Raw genomic sequence first — 23685 nt, 5'->3', positions numbered from 1 at the left:
ACACGGTGTAACGTAGTCCGCTAACACCGCCATTGAGTCCAATGTCGGACGCATTGCTTGCGCACACCCACAATGGGCATGTGCTAGTGATGTGCCGTCATTGATTGACGGACCCTGAGATGCGGGCTGCAGCGTTTCCGGGTCCGTCACTGCTAGCGCAGATAGAGCTAGCAGATGCTCTATCTGCGCTAACGCTCTGCATATACCGGCACTTGCGTTGACAGCAGCCCGTTAGTGTATGTGTTGAACGGGCTGCTGTTAACGCAGTGTGAACCTGGCCTAAGAAAAAAGCACAACATATTTAAGGAATACTACAGTAGGACATTTGTTCAGGGGTGGGAGGTGTGATGCCTTATAAAGATAAGCCAAGGACCCAGACTACAGATAACTAGGAACATCATTCCCATTGCCTCTCCATTTGTAAGAAAATGCCTAATTTGATTTCCTTGGCTTATCTTTATGAGGCATTCCACCTCCCACCTCATGAACAAATGTCCGACTGTAGTATTCCTTAAATGTTGTGCTTTTTTCTTATTAATCTATTTGTAGCTTGCAACCATTACATTTTCTGGTTAGCCAATAAAGATATCACTCCTAGAATACTTTAGTCATCATTGGGCACAAAAGTATTCACATCTACTTTAGCAAAGATGAGAACTGACTTGAATGTCAAAGTTGATTGTTTAGTGCGGTGAAATCATCTAGCTAGTGTGTTTTCTTCCAGTGCCTCTCTGATGCTGGAATAACAGAACTGTTACTTCTATTATCATTATGATAATATAATATTTTTCATATGAAAAGTACCTTATCTACCACTTTCTTTTGTTTCTAGTTGTTAAATTGTGTTAATGAGCAGCACGGTGGCAGCACGGTGGCGCAGTGGATAGCACAGCAGCCTTGCAGCGCTGGAGTCCTGGGTTCTAATCCCACCCAGGACAACATCTGCAAAGAGTTTGTATGTTCTCTCCGTGTTTGCGTGGGTTTCCTACGGGTACTCCGGTTTCCTCCCACATTCCAAAGACATAGTGATAGAGAATTTAGATTGTGAGCCCCATTGGGGACAGTGATGATAATGTGTGCAAACTGTAAAGCGCTGCGGAATATGTTAGCGCTATATAAAAATAAAGATTTTATTTATAAGATTTAATGATGGGGCCGTGATCAATTTATGAGTTGCTATTGGTACACTTACTAATCAGAAGGCTGCAAAAATTGATTCCGAAAAAAAACCTCTTCCAAAAACATTCCAATGAAGGAGAATTTCCTGAAGTGGTAATGCTGGCTTTAAATGATATTTGATATATGTTGAATGTTACATGTTTTATTATATTTTCACATTTTCACCCAGCATAATCTAATAAATGTCTAGCATCTCTTATAAAAGGACAAAATATTTTTTGTTTTAATTCATTAAAGAGGTTGTCCACTACTTCATCTTTAACGACCTTGCCTTATGACAGGTCATCAAAGTCTGATCGGTCGGGTTCTCATACCTTGCACCTCCGCCGATCAGCTGTTCTTGGTGTCGGAAATGCTGAATTATGAAACAGCTCTGTCTTCTGATAGAGGCCGCGGCTGGATACTGCACATCCGCCTCCTATTTGAAGAGGAGGTGGCTGTTCAATACCCAGCCATGGCCATTATTAGAATTAAGCACTATCAATTGACCATTTCTGGCAAGCGGAAGCCAACACTGAGAACAGCTGATTGGCGGGGCTGCCTGGTGTCGAACCCTGACCAATCAGACATTGATGACCTGTCCTAAAGATAGGTCAACAATGACAAAGTTGTGGATAGCCTCATTAATTGGTCTGGTCCCCTATTTTGTTACCTCTCCTGGAGATTATTCTATCTTTCTTATATCATAGTGGGTTACACAATATTATTAATGGGGTTTTGGACCATAGATGCAGATCACATCATCTATATGTGACCACCAGTGGTGGATTTTATGTGATTTTTATTTCAGAGTTTTTTGGTGAGTGGGGGGTTTGCATACATGAATTTCCAGATGAATAGGATCCAAATCAGCTCCAATTAAACACAGTCTGGGAAAGATTAGTTAGTGATGCTTGCTATAAATATCACAGAAAATCCTGTATAAGACTTGTAGTATACAGATACAGCTTTTTATTTTCAAACAAGATATAATAGCTACAAAACATACAAATGGCAAACTTTTCATAATTAGTTTGCCATACATTGTGATTTATCAACCATAAAGGCATCAAGCCACATAACCTACAGCAGCAATAGTTAAGGCTTGAGATGAGGGGATCAATATGCTATGAATAGACTTTGAGTCAATCTTTCTCAAATCACAGCTCCCTGCAACTTCGAACACTTTTGCAATTGAATTCTCGAAAATTGCAGAAAGTAACACCCTGCACCATTTCACATATTGCAGAAGACTGCAGAAGCCAGTGCGCAAGCTAATGGTGTCAGGCTCAGCCAGGCGGACTTCCCCATAATGCCTTGCTACTATCACATCGCATGGTGTAGCGCAACCGATCAGGGGGGATTATCACAGCCACTATAAAGCATGAAGACTGGCCAAGTAGTGCCATTTTAGGATTTTGTAGCCTAAGGCTATGTGCACACGTTCAGGATTTCTTGCAGAAAATTCCTGAGAATTCCGGACATTTTCTGCAAGAAATCCGCAAGAAAACCGCATGCGTTTTTGCCGCGATTTTGCCGCGGTTTTGACGCGTTTTTGCCGCGGTTTTTTCCGGACACTTCCCAATGCATTTTGGAGTGGGAAATCCGCAAAAAAACCGGAAAATTATAGAACATGCTGCGTTTTTTGCCGCGATGCGTTTTTTTATGTGCACAAAACATGCGGAATTCATTCTAAGGCTGTGTTCACACGTTGCGGTATTTTCCCGATAAAAACGCTATAAAACCGCAAAAAAACGCATACAATAAGCATCCCATCATTTAGAATGAATTCCGCATGTTTTGTGCACATGATGAGTTTTTTTCCGCGAAAAAAACGCATCGCGGCAAAAAACGCAGCATGTTCTATAATTTTCCGTTTTTTTTGCGGATTTCCCACTCCAAAATGCATTGGGAAGTGTCCAGAAAAAAACGCGGCAAAAACGCGGCAAAACCGCGGCAAAATCGCGGCAAAAACGCATGCGGTTTTCTTGCGGATTTCTTGCAGAAAATGTCCGGAATTTTCAGGAATTTTCTGCAAGAAATCCTGAACGTGTGCACATAGCCTTAATGATGGGATGCTTATTGTATGCGGTTTTTTTTGCGGTTTTATAGCGTTTTTATCGGGAAAAACCGTGAAAAAACCGCAACCTGTGAACACAGCCTAAAAATAAGAGGACAAGAGCGAACATCTCATTACACAGCTCATAGGGATAGCAAAATGCCCATGAGTGTTGTGCTCAACTGCAGTTCTGAATAACATTGAAAATGGGAGTCGTAGTCTCAGCATGTGAACATTATTCCAAAGATTCAAGTGAAAGGAAGATGCGTAGTTATATCTGTACAGATAGATAGATAGATAGATAGATAGATAGATAGATAGATAGACAGACAGAGATATATATGATTCATAGGTGTGTAAAAATGTTGCAACTTTTCAAAGCAATTTACGACAGAATTTTGGCGAAATTTCTATTTTAATCGGCCCCATTATGTTAGATCCCCCTACCCGGACTATTATGTTAGAGAATCTATAGGTGTTGAATTTTCCTGAAGTGTCACCACAGAAGAAAGCATTGCACCCATTCAAGTCAATCTGTAATGCATGGACCTGCCGCCAGGTTCAACCCGACGATGCCATTTAATTAATTTTACTCACGTCAAAGCTTGTATTTAACACCAATACTGAGGCTGGGCAGAAAGACTTATAATAATAATTTTTATTTATATAGCGCCAACATATTCCGCAGCACTTTACAATTACATTTACAGACAATAAATTCAGTATAAGTTAAGACAATTTAAACAGTGACATTAGGGGTGAAGTCCCTGCTCGCAAGCTTACAATCTACAAGCAAATGGGGGGACACAATAGGTGAAAAGTGATTGTTATTTCAGGTCTGGCAATTATAATAAATAGGGATTTTCATATAAAGCTGCATGATCCGGTCATCAGCCCGTGGGTTTAAGTGCAATAGTCAAGGATCAAGTGCAGTTATCGTGTGCATGGAGGGTGTGGAGACAGATGAATAGTAGGGTGAAGATTCACATGCAGATAATATTTGGAAGGAGGGAACAGGACAAAGTTAGCTTACTGAGTAGTTGATGTGGTAGGCTTGTTTGAAGAGATGGGTTTTTAAAGCGCGCTTGAATAGGTCGGGGCTAGGTATCAGTCTGATTGTCTGGGGAAATGCATTCCAGAGAGCTGGCGCAGCACGAGAGAAGTCTTGGAGATGGAGGTGCGAGGTTCGGATTACGGGGGATGTTAGTCTTAGGTCATTTGTACAACGGAGGGCACGTGTAGGGCGATAGATGGAGATGAGAGAGGAGATGTAAGGCAGTGCAGAACTGTGGAGAGCTTTGTGGGTGAGAGAGATGAGTTTATACTGGACCCTGTAGCGAATGGGTAGCCAGTGTAATGACTGGCACAAGATGGAGGCATCGGTGAAGCGGCTGGACAGAAATATGACCCTGGCTGTCGCATTCAAGATGGATTGGAGGAGAAAGTTTGGAAAGAGGGAGACCGATCAGAAGAGAGTTGCAGTAGTCCAGACGAGAATGAATAAGAGCAACAGTAAGAGTCTTAGCAGTTTCAAAGGTGAGAAAATGTCGGATTCTGGAGATGTTTTTAAGATGCAGGTGACAGGTGACAATCTTTAAGTTCACAGTATATATAACTTGAACAGGTTTCCCATGTACACAAAATTATGTTCTATTCTGTTTGAAATATTCTACAAGTGTGGCTTCCATCTCCATCATGGCTCATGTGAAAAACAGAGAAGGGGGCTAGCTGAGATGTTAAGCTTGGCTAGACTGGTAGCCTGTAGCCTGTTTCATGCCACAATTGTAATGCCTGCTGCAGCGCAGTAGCACACAACCTCCACCAGGGGGTGCAGGTGAAGAAAGACAGGTACACTCACAGTGAAATCACAGTAGTTGTCGTCAGGAAAATCCGGATCAGCAACAGAGAGGGAACAAAGTACCAGAGGTCACATCAATACACGTGGTCAGAAACAAGCCAAAGAAGTCAGAGCCGATCGGGAGCAAGAGAGCCAGAGAAGCAAGACAGTCAAACAGGTCAGAGGACAAGCCAAGTCAAATACCAAAGGGTCACAACACGGAGAGTAAGTACTACAGCGAGTGAAGTCACGGGGGAACGCAGGAACGGGACCTAGGTAAACGGGCAGAGGACAAATCAGGTTATAACGGGTCAGCTGCTCAAGCCAGAGACAGGAACTGTAACTGACACTGCTTGCTGTTAACAGCGGAGTGAAATAGCCCGGCAGATCCTAAAATGAGGCAAGGAAGATTAACCCCCACATGACCATCCTGGGGAGAGAAGAATAATCAGAAACAAACTCCGGACTAGATCATGACAACAATGCGCCAACACAGTAAGGAGAGTAGACTCATTTGCTGTATCAAAACTAATGCCAACGTGGAACTGCTAGTATCAGTAAATGGGAGTTGATTCAGCGACACCTTTATATATATGAGCAATGATATACATTAATAGGTGTAATTAAATAACATCATACACAACAGAAGTTATTGTTCTGCTGGACAGACACTTTAAGCTGAATGTAGATGAAAATATTAATCTCCCATCAGTTTTCTGATGCTTTTCCTTATTAATTTCTTTTGACATAGTTGACGGACTTGTTTCAGTGTATCAGTCTAGGCAATCTCTTTCGAGTTAAACACAAATGCTCTTAGCTGCACTTACACTCCCTGACAGAAGTTATGTCACTTATCCATGTTATGTAAATAAAAGCTTATAACCTGACGTTAAATTCATCCATTGGTTGTATAAATTTCTGCATTGATGCCAATTTATTTTCTTAACCTAAGCCATATTTCGGAGGGTTTCAGCTTTCAAAAGAATAAATTATACAACCAATGGATGAATTTAACATCAGGTTATAAGCTTTTATTTACATAACATGGATAAGCGACACAACTTCTGTCAGGGAGTGTATAGATTGTGATAAACTTTCAGTATTTAAATGTATAACACGAATATTTTAATTTACTGACAGAAAAATAATAAATTCAGATGCCGGATAGCTTTTTCTGTATAAGACTGGATAATCCCTTTAACCTTTGTCAGGCTGCATAATTTTACAACGTTAACAGGCTGCAGAGGTACAATTGTACCTTCATATATATTTTATTGAAATTTGGCCAATATATTCTGGACCAAAACTGCAGAGATGTCACGAAATTTCAGCCCTCTACGGCTTTTCGAAAAAAAAAGTTATTGCAATTTTAAAACGGAATAGTTACAATTGTACCTACTCAGCCAGATGAAGGTTAAAAAAATTAAAAATATACAGGTCAAGCTGCTCATTTAACTCAGCTAAAATGATATAAAGACCAAGTAAGAGTCTCAGGACATTAGCAATGCAACATGTAAAATGCCATCATACTTACATATTTTAGTAAGTACACATTTGCATTTTCTTCAATTAAATTGAAGTTCTTTCAGTTATGGAGACATTTTGGTGTAAAGCAGCTTAATAGAAAGGAATTTTATTTACTTTACACTTGCAACAAAGTCTTTCTTCATGTTGTTTTATTTCTCAGAGTTATGTCACATTTAGAGGTTGTTGTGACAACCTTTTAGTTAAATCTTTATTAACTATGACACAGTCTGATTTTACAATAGTTCATAAACAAGAACAATATAAAGTAATAGCATATGGAATTTCTATATACAGTTTCTCTTAACTTCTCCTGTGTTCTTGCAGCAAGAGGAGAACCAAAGGAGTCTGGGGTACATAAGTCTCCAGCAGCAGCGATCATGGAGTTCTCAGTAGAGAAACACAAACTAAGCACCTCCCAAGTGTATAGGTGATCATTTCTGTAGAGTCGTTATGACAGAGATTGAGCTAAAGGAGTTTCCTGGTAGTTCTAAAATCTCCAACAAGGGTAGAATAGACAAGTGCTAATGAACTAAACATATTTTACTCAGAAATATGTTGTTTTGTTTTAATTTTTGACTTGCTTGCTTTTGACTTATGCTCTGAGGGTGTGTTGAAAATGCAGCGATGAGTCTCAAACTACATTTCCAATAATGCCTTGGTCTTGCTCTACACCTATGTTTAGCTCCTTCACAGTACACCTCTAATGTCACATCTGCCTACCGTTATTCCCGTACTCTCTATTTTGCTAATGATATCTAACACCAACATCCTCCATAATGCCAACCTACCACTCGTACCTTCAAGACTTTTCTTATGCTGCACCAGTTCTCTGGAATGCACAACCTCAGACAATCAAGTTATTTCTAGAGCCCACAGTTTTATTTCCAAGTGAAAAACACATAATGTTAGGCAAGCCTATCACATCACCTCACTAATCTAACTTATTTACTTCATTTCTTAGATTTCTCTTGAAAACCTGGCTCCTTCTTTCATCAATTTCTCATGCACTCCATGTACTCAGTTGCATTTTGTATCTGGATATATAAAGATACTGACTGATGAACAGTTCATGCATCTTTACTTGAAAACCTTTATTTATTATAAAAGATGGCCGGACTATACAATACAAGCACTTCTTAACATATGTCTTACCCCAATTTCCTTAGATTTTAAGCCCTTGTAAGCAGGGCCCTCACTTCTTTTGTTTGAACTGTTGAATTATGTGTAACTCAGTAATGTTTGATATTGCTTGTACAAGTATCTTCAGAATTGTAAAGTGCTGCAGAATAAGTTGGCTGTATATAAATAAAATCATTATTACGGTTTCATTTCCTATATACCGTATATACTCGAGTATAAGCCGAGATTTTCAGCCCAAATTTTTGGGCTGAAAGTGCCCCTCTCGGCTTATACTCGAGTCAATGTGGGTGGCAGGGTCGGCGGGTGAGGGGGTGAGGGCGCTGAGGTATACTTACCTAGTCCCAGCGATCCTCGCGCTGTCCCTGCCGTCCCACGGGCTTCTGTGCTGCAGCTTCTTCCCCTCTTCAGCGGTCACGTGGGACCGCTCATTAGAGATATGAATAAGCGGCTCCACCTCCCATAGGGGCGGAGCCGCCTATTCATTCCTCTAATCAGCGGTGCCGGTGACCGCTGACAGGAAGAGCTGCGGCACCAAAGACCAGGCAGAGGGACAGCGCGAGGATCGCCAGGACTAGGTAAGTATAGCATATTCACCTGTCCTCGTTCCAGCCACCGGGCGCCGCTCCATCTTCCCGGCCGGCGCCTCCATCTTCCCGGCGTCTGCGCTCTGACTGTTCAGGCAGAGGGCGCGATGACGCATACAGTGTGCGCGGCGCCCTCTGCCTGATCAGTCAGAGCAGAGACGCCGGGAAGATGGAGGCGCCGGAACGAGACGCCGGGAGCTGCAATCAAGGGAGGTGAGTATGTGGTTTTTTTTTTTATTGCAGCAGCGGCGGCAGAGATTTCTATGGGGCACAATGAACGGTGCAGAGCACCGTATATGGCACAGCAATGGGGCACAATGAACGGTGCAAAGCACCGTATATGGCACAGCAATGGGGCACAATGAACGGTGCAGAGCACCGTATATGGCACAGCAATGGGGCACAATGAACGGTGCAGAGCACCGTATATGGGCACAGATATGGGGCACAATGAACGGTGCAGAGCACCGTATATGGCACAGCAATGGGGCACAATGAACGGTGCAGAGCACCGTATATGGGCACAGATATGGGGCACAATGAACGGTGCAGAGCACCGTATATGGCACAGCAATGGGGCACAATGAACGGAGCAGAGCACCGTATATGGGCACAGATATGGGGCACAATGAACGGTGCAGAGCACCGTATATGGCACAGCAATGGGGCACAATGAACGGTGCAGAGCACCGTATATGGGCACAGATATGGGGCACAATGAACGGTGCAGAGCACCGTATATGGCACAGCAATGGGGCACAATGAACGGTGCAGAGCACCGTATATGGGCACAGATATGGGGCACAATGAACGGTGCAGAGCACCGTATATGGCACAGCAATGGGGCACAATGAACGGTGCAGAGCACCGTATATGGGCACAGATATGGGGCACAATGAACGGTGCAGAGCACCGTATATGGCACAGCAATGGGGCACAATGAACGGAGCAGAGCACCGTATATGGGCACAGATATGGGGCACAATGAACGGTGCAGAGCACCGTATATGGCACAGCAATGGGGCACAATGAACGGTGCAGAGCACCGTATATGGGCACAGATATGGGGCACAATGAACGGTGCAGAGCACCGTATATGGCACAGCAATGGGGCACAATGAACGGTGCAGAGCACCGTATATGGCACAGCAATGGGGCACAATGAACGGTGCAGAGCACCGTATATGGCACAGCAATGGGGCACAATGAACGGTGCAGAGCACCGTATATGGCACAGCAATGGGGCACAATGAACGGTGCAGAGCACTGTATATGGCACAGCAATGGGGCACAATGAACGGTGCAGAGCACCGTATATGGCACAGCAATGGGGCACAATGAACGGTGCAGAGCACTGTATATGGCACAGCAATGGGGCACAATGAACGGTGCAGAGCACCGTATATGGCACAGCTATGGGGCACAATGAACGGTGCAGAGCACTATATGGGGCACAGCTATGGGGAAATAATGAACGGTGCAGAGCACTATATGGCACAGCTATGGGGAATTAATGATCTATTTTTATTTTTGAAATTCACCGGTAAATGCTGCATTTCCACCCTAGGCTTATACTCGAGTCAATAAGTTTTCCCAGTTTTTTGTGGCAAAATTAGGGGGGTCGGCTTATACTCGAGTATATACGGTATGTGACTTATGTGTTACATACAGCTCTGGCAAAAATTAAGAGACCGTCACATAAAAACCCTGTCATGGGCAGCCCAATCTCCAGACCTGAACCCCATTGAAAACCTCTGGACTGTAATCAAGAGGATGATGGATAGTCACAAGCCATCAAACAAAGAAGAACTGCTTAAATGTTTGCTCCAGAAGCAGTGTGAAAGACTGGTGGAAATCATGCCAAGACGCATAAAAGCTGAGATTAAAAATCATGGTTATTCCACAAAATATTGATTTCTGATCTCTTCCTGCGTTAAAACATTAGTATTGTTGTTTCTAAATGAATATGAACTTGTTTTCTTTGCATTATTTGAGGTCTGAAAGCTCTGGGGGGTTTTTTATTTTGACCATTTTTCTTTGTTAGAAAAAAATACAAAATGTATTGCTTATAAAATCAGAGACATGTTATTAGAAGTTTATAGACTAAAAGAACAATTTACATTTTACTAAAACATGAAAAATCATAGAAACTGAACATTTTGCAGTGGTTTCTTAATTTTTGCCAGAGCTGTATATGGGTCGGTTATGTCAATGTTGATGACATATATACAATTGTGTTTTAACATTTACATACCCTGGCAGAATTTTTGCTTTCTTGGCCTTTTTTCAGAGAATATGAATGATAACACCATTGCGATTTAAAAAGAGAAAACACAGTAGTTTGACAATAAATTGCTTCCCATGAGTAGAGAAAAAGTTTTGGTATTATCATTCATAATCTCTAAAAAAAGGCCAAGAAAGCAAATATTCTGCCGGGATATTTAAACTTTTGAGCACAACTGTATACATTGCAAAGCATGTCTCCACGCGGAAAATAACAAGTGCAAATTTAAATTTAATACTACTAATCAGGAATTTTTTATAAAGTTTTATTAACTGCAACTCTACAGATGTTATTTACCTTGTTGAAATAACCATTTAACCACTCAAAAACGTATTAGAAGGCACCTGACTGATGCAGTTAGTTCTACAGCGGTTCATATCTCAGCAGTCTCTAAACACTTTTCTCCCACATATCAAGGCAATACTAAGGGTACCGTCACACAGTGGCATTTTGATCGCTACGACGGCATGATCCGTGACGCTCCAGCATCGTAACAATATTGCTCCAGCGTCGTAGACTGCTGTCACACTTTGCAATGTACGACGCTGGAGCGATAATTTCATGACGTATGTGCGATGTAGAAGCCGTTGGTTACTATGCGCACATCGTATACAATATCGTGCACACCTTTGTTACACCATGCGATCATGCCGCCACAGCGGGACACTAGACGACGAAAGAAAGTTTCAAACGATCTGCTACGACGTACGATTCTCAGCGGGGTCCCTGATCGCAGGAGCGGGTCAGACACTGCGAGATCGTAACTATATCGCTGGAACGTCACGAATCGTGCCGTCGTAGCAATCAAAATGCCACTGTGTGACGGTACCCTAACTCTTTCAAATTTTGTGGCATTGAGAAAGTATTTAAACCAAAACAGAGGGGGTGATCTTAACCACCTCATGACCTTGGGATTTTCCATTTTTCTGTGTTCGTGTTTCACTCCCCTCCTTCCCAGAGCCAAAACTTGTTTATTTTTCCGTCAATTTGGCCATGTGAGGGCGTATTTTTTTGCGGGACGAGCTGTACTTTTGAACGACATCATTGGTTTTACCATGACGTCTACTAGAAAATGGGAAAAAAATTCCAAGTGCGGTGAAATTGCAAAAAAAGTGCAATCCCATGCGTGTTTTTTGTTTGGCTTTATTGCTACAATAGGTTCACTAAATGCTAAAACTAACCTGCCACTATGATTCTCCAGGTCATTATGATTTCATAGACACCAAACATGTCTAGGTTATTTTTTATCTAAGTGGTGAAAAAAAATTCCAAACTTTGCTACAAAAAAAAAATTGCGCTAATTTCCGATACCCGTAGCTTCTCCATTTTTCGTGATTTGGGGTTGGGTGAGAGCTTATTTTTTGCGCACCGAGCTGACATTTTAAGTGATACCATTTTGGTGCAGATACATTCTTTTGATCAGCCGTTATTGCATTTTAATGCAATGTCGCAGTGACCAAAAAAATGTAATTTTGACGTTTCAAATTTTTTTATCGCTACGCCGTTTAGCGATTAGGTTAATCCTTTTTTTATTGATAGATCGGGCGATTCTGAACGCGGCGATACCAAATATGTGTATATTTGATTTTATATTTGTTGTTTTATTTTGAATGTGGCGAAAGGGGGTGATTTAAACTTTTATATTGTTTTTTATTTATTTCATATTTTTTTAAACATTTTTTTTACTTTTGCCATGCTTCAATAGCATCCATGGGAGGCTAGAAGCTGGCACAACTGGATCGGCTCAGCTACATAGGAGCGATCATGAGATCGCTCCTATGTAGCTGAATTACAGGCTTGCTACGAGTGCCGACCACAGGGTGGCGCTCACAGCAAGCCGGCATCAGTAACCATAGAGGTCGCAAAAGAAAAAAAACTTGTATCTAGTAACAATCTCTTTTGAAGCTTGCAAACGCTTTTTGTAGCCAGCCAGGTCTTTCAATTCTTGTTAAAGGGATTTTCATCCATTTTTCCTTGGGAAATTTTTCACGTTTTTTGAGATTCCTTGGTCACCTGCCAGTTTGAGGTCTAGCCACTGATTTTCAATGATGTTCAGATCAGGGGATTGTAAGGGCCATTGTAATATCTTCAGCTTGTGCATTTTGACTTAGTCTATTTTTGATTTTGACGTGTGTTTAGGATCATTATCCATTTGTAGTGCTCATTCTCTTTTCAGCTTCAGCTGTTTTTACAGATGGCATGCTAATTCCATCAAGAATTTGTTGAAATTTCATTGAATCCATTCTTCCCTTCAAATGTTCCTTGTGCCATTGGCTGCAACACAACCCCAAAGCATGATAGATCCAACCTCATGCTTAATGGTTGGCAAGATTTTCTTTTCCTAAAATTCTGTGCCCTTTTTTCTCCACACATACCTTTAATTATTGTGACCAAAGAGTTCTATTTTAACTTCATCAGTCCACAGGACTTGTTTCCAAAATGCATCAGGCTTCTTTAGATGTTCTTATGCATACTTCTGATGCTGAGTTTTATAGTAAGAATGCAGGAGATGTTTTCTTCTGATGACTCTTCCATGAAGGTCATATTTGTGCAGGTATCTCTAAACAGATGAACAGTGTACCACAATTCCAGAGTCTGCTAAATCTTTCTGAGGGTCCTTTGCAGTCAAGTGGGTATTCTAATTTGCCTCTCTAGCAATCCTACGAGCAAGTCTCACTGAAATTTTGCTTTGTCCTTTAACCTTATCTTGACCTCCACAGTTCCTGTTAACTGCCTTTTCTTAATTACATTTTGCACTGAGGAAAGGGCAACTTGTTATCACTTTGTTATCTTCTTAGAGCATTCTCCTGCTTTGTGGGCCTCCATCATTTTCATTTTCAAAGTGCTTGGCAGCTGCTTAGAAGAACCCGTGACTGGTATTTTTTGGCACAAGGTTAGAGGAGGGGGGTTTTTTTTGAAGCTGTGAAATTTGCGTCACCTGGCCTTTCCTAGCGATGATGGTGAACAAGCCATAACCCTAACAGGCTAATTAAGATCTGAAACCTTGGTCAAAGTTATGTGACCACACAAATCTCCAAGAATGCCCGAACTTTTGCATTGGCCCATCTTCATGTTTAAAATTTGTAAAATTTAAAAAAGATTTTTTTGTGTGTGTGTGTATATATATATATATATATATATATATATATATACAGTACAAACCAAGAGTTTGGACACACCTTCTAATTTAAAGATATTTCTGCATTTTCATGACTATGAAAATTGTACATTCACGCTGAAGGCATCAAAACTATGAATTAACACATGTGGAATTATATACTTAACAAAAAAGTGTGAAACAACTAAAATTATGTCTTATATTCTAGGTTCTTCAAAGTAGCCACCTTTTGCTTTGATGGCTACTTTGCACACTCTTGGAATTCTCTTGATGAGCTTCAAGAGGTAGTCACCGAGAATGGTTTTCACTTCACAGGTGTGCCCTGTCAGGTTTAACAAGTGGGATTTCTTGCCTTTTAAATGGGGTTGGGACCATCAGTTGTGTTGTGCAGAAGTCTGATGGATACACAGCTGATAGTCCTACTGAATAGACTGTTAGACTTTGTATTATGGCTAGAAAAAAGCAGCTAAGTAAAGAAAAACGTGTGGCCATCATAACTTTAAGAAATGAAGGTCAGTCAGTCCGAAAAATTGGGCAAACTTTGAAAGTGTCCCCAAGTGCAGTGGCAAAAACCATCAAGCGCTACAAAGAAACTGGCTCACATGAGGACCACCCCAGGAAAGGAAGACCAAGACTCACCTTTGCTTCTGAGGATAAGTTTATCCTAGTCACCAGCCTCAGAAATCACAGTTTAACAGCAGCTCAGATTAGAGACCAGGTCAATGCCACACAGAGTTCTAGCAGCAGACACATCTCTACAACAACTGTTAAGAGGAGACTTTGTGCAGCAGGCCTTCATGGTAAAATAGCTGTTAGGAAACCACTGCTAAGGACCGGCAACAAGCAGAAGAGACTTGTTTGGGCTAAAGAACACAAGGAATGGACATAAGACCAGTTGAAATCTGTGCTTTGGTCTGATGAGTCCAAATTTGAGATCTTTGGTTCCAACCACCGTGTCTTTGTGCGATGCAGAAAAGGTGAACGGATGGACTCTATATGCCTGGTTCCCACCGTGAAGCATGGAGGAGGAGGTGTGATGGTGTGGGGGTGCTTTGCTGGTGACATTGTTGGGGATTTATTCAAAATTGAAGGCATACTGAACCAGCATGGCTACCACAGAATCTTGCAGCGGCATGCTATTCCATCTGGTTTGCGTTTACTTGGACCATCATTTATTTTTTAACAGGACAATAACCCCAAACACACCTCCAGGCAGTGTAAGGGCTATTTGACCAAGAAGGAGAGTGATGGGGTGCTACGCCAGATGACCTGGCCTCCACAGTCACCAGATCTGAACCCAATCAAGATGGTTTGGGGTGAGCTGAACCACAGAGTGAAGGCAAAAGGGCCAACAAGTGCTAAGCATCTCTGGGAACTCCTTCAAGATTTTTGGAAGACCATTCCCGGTGACTACCTCTTGAAGCTCATCAAGAGAATGCCAAGAGTGTGCAAAGCAGTCATCAAAGCAAAAGGTGGCTACTTCGAAGAACCTAGAATATAAGACATCATTTCAGTTGTTTCACACTTTTTTGTTAAGTATATAATTCCAAATGTGTTAATTCAAAGTTTTGATGCCTTCAGTGTGAATGAACAATTTTCATAACAAATAGATAAATGGCTGCACTCAATTGTACTAAAGCAAGGGAATGTGTGATACATGAAATGTGAATAGCATAATGGCTTGTGAAATCTATGAAAAACACATGAGATGCTTAGCACAAAATTTGGCCAAAAAGTGAGAGATCAGCCTAAAACTACACGGGGGGACTGTTAATGATCTCAAGGCAGCTGGGACCACAGTCACCAAGATAACCATTGGTAACAAATTACGCCGTAAAGGTTTAAAATCCTGCAATGCCTGCAAGGTCCAAACTCATATGGACTCTAGCGTGAAAAAATATTCTGAAAAATTCCCACGCTAGAGTTCATATGAGTTTATGCCAGCAGGGGGCGCATCACCGCAAGCCTACGATGCTACGTTCCCCTGCATTTCCATTCATTCCCCAGTTTTTACAACCAGGAGCAACAGCTGCATTAGCAGGCTCCAGGTTGTACATTTATTTAACCACTTTAGATGGATTTACAGTGTGGGACATGATTTATTTCATTAAAATGCTTTATTCTTAATGTGTGTGTGTGTATTATTAACCCTTTACTACTATTGGATTAATAATGGATAGGTGTCTTATTGACATCTCTCCATTATTAACCAGGCTTAATGTCACCTTACATTAGCAAGGTGACATTAAGGCATCTGTCACACTTCTGTCTTTGAGCTCCTGTCGAAATCCGTCGATTTTTGAAAAAACAGGATCCAGCTAATTTTTCTGCTGGATCCTGTTTTTTCCCATAGACTTGTATTAGCGACAGATTGTGACAGATGGCCATCCGTTGTGCACTGGATCAGTCAGAAAATCGCTGTGCATCGGGCGGAGAAAACGTGCAGAGGAATGTTTTTTCTGCACGGCTGAAAAACGCTCAGCAACAGATCCTGCGCTGCCCGTCGTTGGCTATAATGGAAGCCTATGAATGCAGAATCCGTCGCTGACTGTCAAAAGTAGGAATCCAGCGAAGGGTTCTGCCTTTTGAAACTGAACATGCGTGGAAGAATTTCCAGTCAGGGAAATTCTCTCTCGCTTGCTCTCTCTCTCTCTCTCTTTTTACTATTGATGCTGCCTATGCAGCATCAATAGTAACGAGATATAATGTTAAAAATTAAAAAAAAAATCACAATATTCTTACCTTCCGGCGTCCTACGTAGCATTACTGATGCTCCCGGCAGCTAGCGTTCCCAGTAATGCATTGCGATTGTCATCAGAGGTAATTGCACACAAGGCATTATTGGGAACGCCAACTGCCGGGAGCATCGTGAGCATCGGTAATGCTGCACGGGACACCGGAAGGTAAGAACATTGTGATTTTTTATTTTATTATTTTTAACCTGGGTTGTGTTGTGTATGCGTTTTCGCAGCGGAAAACCGCTGCGAAGACCCATACACAACAGGTGCACATAGCCTCGACGGGTCCGTCAGAAAAACGGGCCCAGTGCACCCGTTTTTTACAATCTGCACAGGATCCGTCATTTCAACATTTTGACGGATCCTGTGAAGATTTTGAAAACGGAAGTGTGAAAGAAGCCTAACCCTTTATTACCCCATATATCGCTGCTACTCGGGAGTGGGAAGAGAGAGGCTAAGTGCCAGAATAGGTGCATTTTACAGATGTGCCTTTTCTGGAGTAACTGGGGGCAGATGTTTTTAGCCAGGGGGGCCAATAACCATGGTCCCTCTCTAGGCTATTAATATCTGCCCTCAGTCACTGGCTTTCCCACTCTGGCGGAGAAAATTGCGCGGGAACCCACGCCAGTTTTTTCCGTGATTTAACACCTAGAGCCCCCAAATTTTGCAAACAGACACTTCTAACATTAGTAGTGAGGAATATGTAAAAAATAAGGGATATGAAATGGTTTACTGTATGTAAACCATGTCTGATATCCTGTCGGGTTTGATAAGGAGATAGCAAAAGCCGGCAATTGAATTACCGGCTTTTAAGATATCTAGCACTGTATGAAATATAAATATTTATATACATCTATATATATATATACTAGCTACGCCCGGGTGGCGAGCATTTATATTGGTATATGGTCTCCATCCTGTATTTGGGTGAGATTATGACGGGCAGCCTTTTTTCTAACAGTGTTGTTTTCACGCTGCAATTTAAGGTGCTATTTTTTAACTCTACTTCTACGAACCTTTTGAGCTTCTGCCCTTTTTTTGGGGGGGGGCCTGAGTTTCCTCATGAGAAAGAACTTGCTTGTGTTTGGGGGCATTATTATGATAATATGAGCCGAATAACTTAGTGAACTTTTGTTAAAATATTTTGATTTCAGATATATATTCAGTAGAAAGTACTTTTTATATATATATTCAGTAGAAAGTCACTAAATGAGCGATGGCAGAAGACTCTGTTACGCAGGAGTCAGGGGGACATTTTCTTGAAGACACACTGCAGTATCCAAGAAAATGGCGCCGGAAAGTGCGGACTGCGCAGGCGCCGATTCTGGGAGCAGGGGGACATTCATGGCCCGGAATCAGGGGGCATAAGTAAGAAATTGCTGTGGCATGAACTGTCACAGCGTCATGAGGGCGGGATCGTGTCCACACGCTCCCTGTTTCTGGCTCATAAATGTCCCCCTGCTCCCGGAATCGGCACCTGCGCAGTCCACGCTTTCCAGAGTCATTTTCTTGAAGACACACTGCAGTATCCAAGAAAATGGCGCCAGAAAGCGCAGACTGCGCAGACGCCGATTCCGGGAGCAGGGGGACATTCATGGCCCGGAATCAGGTGGCGTAAGTAAGAAATTGCTGTGGCATGAACTGCCACAGCGTCATGAGGGCGGATCGTGTCCACACGCCCCCTGTTTCCGGCTCATAAATGTCCCCCTGTTCCTGGAATCGGTGCCTGCGCAGTCCGCGCTTTCCAGTGCCATTTTCTTGAAGATACACTGCAGTATCCAAGAAAATGGCGCTGGAAAGCGCGGACTGCGCAGGCGCCGATTCCGGGAGCAGGGGGACATTCATGGCCCGGAATCAGGTGGCGTAAGTAAGAAATTGCTGTGGCATGAAGTACCACAGCATCATGAGGGTGGGATCATGTCCACCGTGTCCCCACATCCCCTGTTCACAGTTCATAAATGTCCCCCTGCTCCCAGAATCGGCGCCTGCGCAGTCCGCGCTTTCCGGCGCCATTTTTTTTTCTAAAATACGGACACTGGCTATAATCTAACGCTAGGAGCGTCGTGCTTGCGCAGTCTATAAAGGCTTCGGACAGAGTGACACTCCTACCGTTATATTATAGACTAGCTATTGAACCCGTTCTACGCCCGGGTGGCGAGCATTTATATTGGTATATGGTCTCCATCATGTGCTGCTGCCATCCTGCGCCCGTTCTGTCATATGCTGCTGCCATCCTGCGCCCGTTCTGTCATGTGCTGCTGGCATCCTGCGCCCGTTCTGTCATGAGCTGCTGCCATCCTGCACCCGTTCTGTCATGCGCTGCTGCCATCCTGCGCCCGTTCTGTCATGCGCTGCTGCCATCCTGCGCCAGTTCTGTCATGCGCTGCTACCATCCTGCGCCCGTTCTGTCATGCGCTGCTGCCATCCTGCGCCCGTTCTGTCATGTGCTGCTCCCATCCTGCGCCCGTTCTGTCATGTGCTGCTCCCATCCTGCACCCGTTCTGTCATGTGCTGTTCCCATCCTGCTGCCATCCTGCGCCCGTTATGTCATGCGCTGCTGCCATCCTGTGCCCGTTCTGTCATGTGCTGCTGCCATCCTGCGCCCGTTCTGTCATGTGCTGCTGCCATCCTGCGCCCGTTCTGTCATGCGCTGCTGCCATCCTGCGCCCGTTCTGTCATGTGCTGCTCCCATCCTGCTGCCATCCTGCGCCCGTTCTGTCATGTGCTGCTGCCATCCTGCGCCCGTTCTGTCATGTGCTGCTGCCATCCTGCGCCCGTTCTGTCATGCGCTGCTGCCATCCTGCGCCCGTTTTGTCATGTGCTGCTGCCATCCTGCGCCCGTTCTGTCATGTGCTGCTCCCATCCTGCGCCCCCGTTCTGTCATGCGCAGCTGCCATCCTGCGCCCGTTCTGTCATGTGCTGCTCCCATCCTGCGCCCGTTATGTCATGCGCTGCTGCCATCCTGCGCCCGTTCTGTCATGTGCTGCTGCCATCCTGCGCCCGTTCTGTCATGTGCTGCTGCCATCCTGCGCCACTATTGTATTATATGCCCCCGTATGCTGCTGCCATATAAAAAAAAAAAAATACCATACTCACCTATCATCCGGCTCCACTGCAGGTGTGTCTTCAATAAAATGGCGCCGGAAAGCGCGGACTGCGCAGGCGCCGATTCCGGCAGCAGGAATCGGCGCCTGCGCAGTACGTGCTTTCCGGCGCCATTTTATTGAAGACACTGCCGGAAAGCGCCGATTTCGGCACCAGGAGGAGAAAGAGAATGGCGGCGGAAATGCCGTAAGTAACAAATGGCTGTGGCATGAAGTGCCACAGCCTCATGGCACAGCAATTCTCCGAAAAACCTGGCCGGACTAAGTTGGTGAAACATGAGATTGTCACAGAGCCTGGCGTCACTGTTCATGTGAAGCCCTACCGGATTCCGGAAGCCCGCCGTGAAGCCGTCTCCCGGGAAGTGATGGCAATGTTGGACTTAGGAGTCATTGAGGAGTCACACAGCGCCTGGTCCAGTCCAATTGTGTTGATACCTAAACCGGATGGCTCCATCCGGTTTTGTAATGACTTTAGGAAACTGAATGCAGTTTCTAAATTTGATGCGTACCCTATGCCCCGGGTCGATGAGTTGATCGACCGGCTTGGTAAAGCCCGATACATTACGACCCTGGATTTAACAAAGGGGTACTGGCAGATTCCTCTGGCCGAGGCGGCCAGAGAGAAGACGGCATTTGCTACACCGGAAGGTCTGTTCCAGTATGTCTATATGCCGTTTGGACTTCACGGAGCTCCCGCAACGTTCCAGAGATTGATGGATCGAGTCTTGAGGCCTCACAGACAGTACGCTTCTGCCTACCTGGATGACATCGTAATTTACAGCATGGACTGGGAAACTCATCTCCAGAAGGTACAAGCGGTGATTGATGACCTGCGAGATGCAGGTTTAACGGCAAACCCCAAGAAATGCCACATCGGGCTTGAAGAAGCCCGATACTTGGGCTACGTGATTGGCCGAGGAGTGGTTAAACCCCAGATCGACAAAATACAGGCAATTCAGGGCTGGCCACAACCAGTGAACAAGAAACAAGTGCAGGCTTTCCTGGGGATTGCCGGCTATTATCGCCGGTTCATACCCAATTTTGCAGCCATGGCTACTCCCTTGACGGATCTTACCAAGGGGAAGGGTTCCGTCATGGTAAAATGGACCTCAGCTGCTGAAGAGGCCTTCCACAGCCTGAAACGGGCTTTGTGCTCTCAGCCCGTACTAGTGACTCCTGATTTCAGCAGCGAGTTTGTGGTACAAACTGATGCCTCTGATACTGGTGTCGGAGCTGTACTTTCCCAGGTGAAGGACGGAGTCGAACACCCGGTCCTCTATCTCAGTCGGAAACTGAATGTACATGAGCAGAGGTATGCGGTGGTTGAAAAAGAGTGCCTAGCCATTAAATGGGCTCTCGACTCCCTCAAGTATTACCTGGCTGGTAGGAAGTTTAGGCTGGTCACAGACCATGCCCCTCTCAAGTGGATGCACCTCCACAAGGACCGTAATAGTCGGGTAACCCGGTGGTTCCATGCCCTGCAGGCTTACTCTATTACGGTGGAGCACCGACCTGGGGTGCAGATGGGGAACGCCGATGCCCTATCCCGAGTGCACTGTTTCAAAAGTGTTCTTACTCGACCGGAGTGGTCTGAGCAAGGGGGGGGGATATGTAAGACTCATGCTGGTGTGGTAGATGGAGGCAGGTATATCTCGCCCAGGTGTTTGTCCTATGTGAATTAGGCCACTCAGTATCTTCAGGGTGCTAATGGGTTAATGATTGCAGGAATAAAAGATGACCAGCTGGGTGTTTCCAGTGTCTGCCTGGGGCACACAGATTGCCTGCCTGTGTGGGACAAACGTGAGTGAAGAGCTCTGCTCAAGAATTGTGTGATGTTAGCTGGGTGGGAGAAGCCCCCCCAGTTGTTGAGATAGCAACGTATTTGTTTAGTTAGTGCCGGACAGGCTAGGATTTATTTTTATGTTTTGTTTTTTGTGTTGCTTTCACGTTAATAAATCTGACCTGAGGTCAGCCTGCTCAGAAACCTGCTGTACGCCTCAGATTCAATGCACAAACCACGTGTCCTTTGACCCCAGCAAAGGCGATCCCAGAGTGTTTTGTCACAAGACAAAGAAGCCAAGCACAGAGCCATTGCCCACTTTGCTTCTCTGACACTATGACACTATAGATAAGTGTAGAAAATGAACTAATAGTAGGTTGAAACTAAGATTGCCTGATCAAAATAGAAGCAATCACCACCTACAAATGTACAGTGCAAAACAAAAACAGTTAATAACTCTCAACAAAGTAAAATATATGAGCAGGTGCAAATTTGCTACGACTGCAATGCAAAAGCTAATACTTGGTGAAAACAGACAGGTTAGATGATCATAATCAGTAATGTTTAACTCTAATACACCACAACATTGAAAATTAATCCTGATTTTGAAAGGGAATCATTCAGGTCAAAACATTTATTATCTATTAAGTGAATTTATTAGCAAACCACTTATCTTATAAAAGTCCTCCATACAGAATATATAGCTGTCGGTTGAATGATCATTCGGCAGAGAGAGATATTTCTTGCAAGTACCCATGTACCATGTTCATTATACATACAAGATAAACATATCATCTCCAACAGTTATACATCTACGGACGGATTAAGAGACATGACATCTCAACTCCCTAACAGATTACCTGATGCAAACTCCTAATTTTCATCTGGACAGGGTCCAACAACAAACTATGATTTTTTGAAGCTTAGTCCAAGATTTAAAACCTGAGATAAAAATAAAATGTGCAAATACTCAGTAGAAAATAAATAAGTAACTAGTAAATGAAAATAATATAAAGTACTTAGTTAACACTATTTCGATCAAAAAAATGTATAAGCCTTCCCATCGTGACATCGTGTACCCCCTCAGGACGGTACCTAACTCTTGTAGTTCATCTCACTACGCGTCAGTCCAGAATCCATTAAAAATTAAAATAGAATCTCATTTTTTAGTACATTCATCATGGCAAGCACAAAAATGTGCTAAATCATTAACCCCTTCATGACCTTGGGATTTTTCGGTGTTCGTTTTTCACTTCCCTTCTTCCCAGAGCCATAACTTTTTTATTTTTCTGTCAATTTGGCCATGTGAGGGTTTATTTTTTGCGGGACGAGATGTACTTTTGAACGACATCATTGGTTTTAGCATGTCGTGTACTAGAAAACGGGAAAAAAATTCCAAGTGCGGTGAAATTGCAAAAAAAGTGCAATCCCACACTTGTTTTTTGTTTGGCTTTTTTGCTAGGTTCACTAAATGCTAAAACTGACCTGACATTATGATTCTCCAGGTCAGTACGAGTTCATAGACACCTAACATGACTAGGTTATTTTTTACCTAAGTGGTGAAAAAAAATTCCAAACTTTGCTAAAAAAAAAAAAAATTGCGCCATTTTCCGATACTCATAGCGTCTCCATTCTTCATGATCTGGGGTCGGTTGAGGGCTTATTTTTTGCGTGCTGAGATGATGTTTTTAATGATAGCATTTTGGTGCAGATACGTTCTTTTCATCGCCCGTTATTGCATTTTAATGCAATGTTGTGGCGACCAAAAAAACGTAATTCTGGCGTTTCAAATTTTTTTGTCGCTACGCCGTTTAGCGATCAGGTTAATGCTTTTTTTTAATTGATAGATCAGGCGATTCTGAACGCAGCGATACCAAATATGTGTAGATTTGATTTTTTTTTTATTGATTTATTTTGATTAGGGCGAAAGGGGGGTGATTTAAACTCTTATATTTTTTTATTTTTTTCACTTTTTTTTCACTTTTTTTTTTTACTTTTGCCATGCTTCAATAGCCTCCATGGGAGGCTAGAAGCAGGCACAGCACGATCGGCTCTGCTACATAGCAGCGATCTGCTGTTCGCTGCTATGTAGCAGAAAATCAGGTGTGCTGTGAGCGCCGACCACAGGGTGGAGATCACAGCTACCGGCGATCAGTAACTATCGAGGTCTCAAGGACCTCTATGGTTACCATTTTGAAGCATCGCCGACCTCCGATCATGTGACGGGGGTCGGTGATGACGTCATTTCCGGCCGCCCGGCCGGATGCGGTAGTTAAATGCTGCTGTCTGGGTTTGACAGCGGCATTTAACTAGTTAATAGGCGCGGGCAGATCGCAATTCTGCCCGCGACTATTAC

At 43.5% G+C, this 23685-nt stretch overlaps 1 long non-coding RNA gene across 1 annotated transcript in view; it reads left to right on the top strand.

Moving 5' to 3' along the window:
• Positions 1-23685, top strand: part of LOC138680852 (uncharacterized) — a 440803-nt gene that overhangs the window by 397487 nt on the left and 19631 nt on the right. The window lies entirely within an intron of this gene.

This window comes from Ranitomeya imitator, chromosome 5, assembly GCF_032444005.1.
Source record: "Ranitomeya imitator isolate aRanImi1 chromosome 5, aRanImi1.pri, whole genome shotgun sequence".
Lineage (NCBI taxonomy): Eukaryota > Metazoa > Chordata > Amphibia > Anura > Dendrobatidae > Ranitomeya > Ranitomeya imitator.
The sequence above is the reverse complement of the archived record's forward strand: the minus strand, read 5'-3'. Positions and strand labels throughout refer to the sequence as shown.